Source organism: Octopus bimaculoides, chromosome 2, assembly GCF_001194135.2.
Source record: "Octopus bimaculoides isolate UCB-OBI-ISO-001 chromosome 2, ASM119413v2, whole genome shotgun sequence".
NCBI lineage: Eukaryota > Metazoa > Mollusca > Cephalopoda > Octopoda > Octopodidae > Octopus > Octopus bimaculoides.
In genome coordinates this window covers 171434208-171438540 of record NC_068982.1, presented here as the reverse complement: position 1 = coordinate 171438540, position 4333 = coordinate 171434208, and the positions used below count along the sequence as shown (strand labels likewise).

Below are 4333 nucleotides of genomic sequence, written 5' to 3'. Positions count from 1 at the left end.
ATATATATATATATATATATATATAATCGAAAAGTACCGTTTCCAGTAGAGTACTATTACATATTAGAATTACTGTAGAGTTACTGAAGTCGTTTGGCAACTCTGTGTGTATGTGTGTGTGTGCTGTGTGTGTGTATGTGTGTGTGTGCGTGTGTGTGTGTTATTAAGTGAGTCTGTGTCATTCATACCTCTTATCATTATCTAGTATTTAGATTAAGTTTATCGTTTACTCCTCTGATTTGTTTCAGTGTGAGAATCGGCTCACAGAGAAAATTACCAAACTGACATGGTTGACATATATTCAAGTACGAAAAGAGTGCCAGGCGATGATTGTACAATGATTTACATAGAACAATATTGTGAATAATAATTAAATTAATATTGAGAAGATGACACATTATGTATATAATTCCACGGACGTCCAAATTGCGGTTTTTAGTAAGTATTAGAGAATTGTATCGATTAGATCATAGTGATTGCGGTAATCAGTGATTGTGCTGTCCGTGATGAGGGATAGTATTAATAGTGGGTTACTGAAGACACATAGATCTCACGAAATCATTTATTCCAGTAAGATTACTTTCGTGTATTTCATGGTGAAGGAAAAGTTGAAGAGACACTTGCACACTTGCATAAGAGAAAAATCAAAATAACAACAGCACCATCAGCAGCAGCAAGAGTAACAACCACTACAATAACCACAACACGAACAACAAGTGGACGGAAATAGTAGTATGTGTGTAAGAAACAGATGACATCCGCGCTTTAAAAATAAGTCTATTAGAAAAAGTATTTTGAATCCGTAATTAAGCAGATGTTATCATTAAATTTAGTATAAGATGAAAGTATAAAAAGATGGTACTTTTTGTTGATGGAACAGATTTAATTGAAGAATGCAAGACACACACAATAAGCTTAAACAAAAACAAAATAAAAATGATGAAATCGAATGGCCGTCAATTCTGTTTCTACCTTCTCTCATGCATTTGTTTTGACTTTTCTATTTTCCAACTCATTAGAATACTTGTTTGGAGGGAGTGATACATTTGAGAAATGCAAACCCCTGGCTCACGTTTAACAGCGGATAATGTAACCCCCATTCCACCCCGGATATTGAAGATGAGTGTTAACTGCAGTCTGAGCATCCCTGCAACGTTCATTGGTACTGTCCCGTTTCAAACGATTAACTGCTTAAAATAAATGTAAGATTTTGTTCCCTTTCTCTGACAGAATTGTTTTGCATTTCACTACATAATATTCTTGGCAAATATTTACAACATAATTAATATGAAAAACAAATGTGAGTAAAGAAATTCTATTTGTAAGAAGACGTAAGCTCTGTTTCGAAAATATTTCACGCAGACTTGGTGTAATTTAGCAGAATCAAAAACCTCAAGTTTTTTTACACAACACACAGTAACTAGTGAGAAAAGACGAATGTATTTAACAAACTACAGGCGTTGTATTATATCTCCGAGCGAGATTATTCACCTTAAAGACGGAAATAAGTATGCAACGTTTCGTGGGAATACTACTTGCATTAGACAAATTCATGTACTGAGCTGATATGTTTTCACTTATTTAACTAAGAGCAACTGATATAAGCACACCCTAAATAAATACCTCAGTGGATGAGTCTGTACCCATGTTCACTCTGCCAACACAATCATACGTATAACATAGGGTAATTATTCTTTCAAATATGACATTCCACGAGGGTCGATGTTTATCTTAAGTTGAGAATTTAGTTTTTTCTTGTCTCGGACACTGATCTATCATAGTTAATATTTCTGCCGAATGAAACTACGAAAGCCAACGAATAGTCTATTGATTTGGCGGTGTGGTGCTTACTTTATCGGGAAGTAATACTACTATAAGGGTTATTTAAGGCACGACGGAACTTGGTAATCGAAATTATACTTACTTGAGGAAATACTGAATTACCCATAAAAGATATTTGCTTGTTTTATCGACTATTTATCCCTGAGCCATACAATTCACTTTCTTCAACAATTGTATGAAATTTTCCATTTGATAATTTATTTTCAATAGATCGAAAAATTTCGAATATTCTCCCTAGTTTGCTCCTTTCCGATAAGTTTACGAATAAATTGAACCTCAGGAGAGACCTCGAAAACACTTCGAACCTCAGGGTTATCAGCAACGAAGTGATAGCTGTAACTTTCATTAATTTTAAGCTCAATAAGGCAGTCTCTACGAAGTTTCGTCCCTTGATAGAAAACACATCCCAGCTTCTGTCAATTTACAACCTACCTTTTTAAAGAAAGAATCTTTACTCAAGACAGACCTAGCTATACAAAAATTGGATGATTAACGCTGAGATTTGTTTCATCATAAAACAGTTCCATCAAGACGAATTTGATCTTAAACAACAACTTCAGATAGACAAACTCTTCTAAGAAAACTCGCTGGTGATTAAACACTGGCACTATGGATCACTATTTTATGTACCATATATAATGTGTGTATGTTTGTGTGTGTGTGTGTGTTTGTGTTATGTATTTGGGAAGTAGAAAAATGCGCATGTATATAATGAGTATAAAAAAGCGTAGTTGTAAAGTAAATGCGAGAGAGTGTAGAGAAGCCACGGAGTTATGTCTACTATTTGTGATAAAAGAAAACATTTTTGAACAGCTAATCTTTGTTAAAAAGTGAACCATAATATTAGGTTTTCAAACCATACTAATTAAGTAAAGGAAATAACTCGTGTGAAATCAGAAATTGGTTTTTTGTGAGAAGGTAGAAAGAGAACATCGAGGGAAAAGAAAAGAAAGAAATATATTGATGTCTATTATGCAGCGTTTATAAGGAAATATTGAGTGTTGTGGAAGGCTTATATGTGAGAATGTTCATGTTTAAGACAGAAATTATTAAGTGTATAAGTATTTATAGTGTTTTTTGTTTACACATTTGAAATATTTGAATGAATTTTACACGTTCGAACTATACAGAGAAGTTAAACGTCGAGATGGAATTTGAGAATGGTGTGTAAAATGAAAAACAAGTAGAACGAAAGTATCGGGAAATTGTCCAGGTAGAGGTGATGAGAAGTGTTTATAATTCCTTCGGAGTAATGGTGAAGTAAAATAAGCGAGCAACAGATAAATTCAAATTGAGATTTATTCTAAACTTGAGTTAAAATTTCGATAGAAGTAGTACTAAAATGCAATATGGTTTGGTGAGTGAGGTTATATATTCCAGTACAATAGATTAGAGTTTGTAACTTACGAGATTTATATAATTTATTACGCCTGTTATATTTTTCGTGACAATCTAATTTATACGCCAATTTTTGTGAATGGTAAGTGGTAAAGGTGAGTGATAGACTGAACAAGAGGTTAATTTTTAGAATAACTATTAATTTATTAAGAAAATCGAGGCTTTTACCATAAATTAAATGAAGTAATTTAATCTAAGAAAAGGTAGAAATGTTAAAGATCAGTGATGAAAAAAGAGCGGGTAATACATAAAAGATAATCAGCGGGTTTGCGGTAAAATAGATCATGTAAAAAGGTCTGAAAAGTAAACTATTATACATATGCAAATGGTGGATAATTTGATAGTCATGAGAATATGACATAATGACTGTTATGGCGTGAAAGCTAATAAAATAATGGGTGTCTATATTAGAATAATTAATGTTAGGGAACCAGATATAGATTTATGATGTGATAGCTTTAGGGTTGCGGAAAATAATTTACACAAGGCATATATTTATTACTTGATTGTTTAGAATGTGTTATCGATGTATATTATTACAAAATTGACTACCTATTAAAACAGATGTGTGTTTTAGGTATTTGTAATGTCAGCTCTAATTGCAGGTCTGTTGCTAATATTTATGTCCTTATGGCATGTAAAACGGTGGTCAATGCAAATGCTAGGAAAGGCTATCTTTACATATATGTTCAGTGTGCGATTAAGTATGCAGGTGAAAGAATTTACGATTACGTGCGAGAATGTATTTAAATGAACGTATTGCAGCATTGAAGGTAGTAAGCATATATGATGAAGGCTAGATGACCGAAACATCATGGTCACGATCACTCCGCTTGTAAAATTTTAAGAAATATCTACTCTACTAAAAAGTATTGAGTAATCCTTCAGTTTAATGTCGTTTTCTATATGGAGATGAATCCCCATAGAAAATTGGGAGGGAGTCGCTTCAGGGTTTATGTATGCCGGGGAATTATATTTGCATTACGTGGAACTCTGAACAGCATAATATAATTCTAAATAATTCTATTCACTTCACAGATTTTTAAAATATAAATTAACATACACAAGCGTTTATATATATATATATATATAT

At 32.7% G+C, this 4333-nt stretch overlaps 1 long non-coding RNA gene across 1 annotated transcript in view; it reads left to right on the top strand.

Annotated features, from left to right (window-relative positions):
* LOC106867685 (uncharacterized) overlaps positions 1 to 981 on the top strand; it is a 3550-nt gene extending 2569 nt beyond the window's left edge. Inside the window, exon 3 of the long non-coding RNA XR_001409175.2 lies at positions 249 to 981. This is a non-coding gene — a long non-coding RNA (uncharacterized LOC106867685). The remainder of the gene's footprint in view (positions 1 to 248) is intronic.
* The last annotated feature ends 3352 nt before the right edge of the window (positions 982 to 4333 follow it).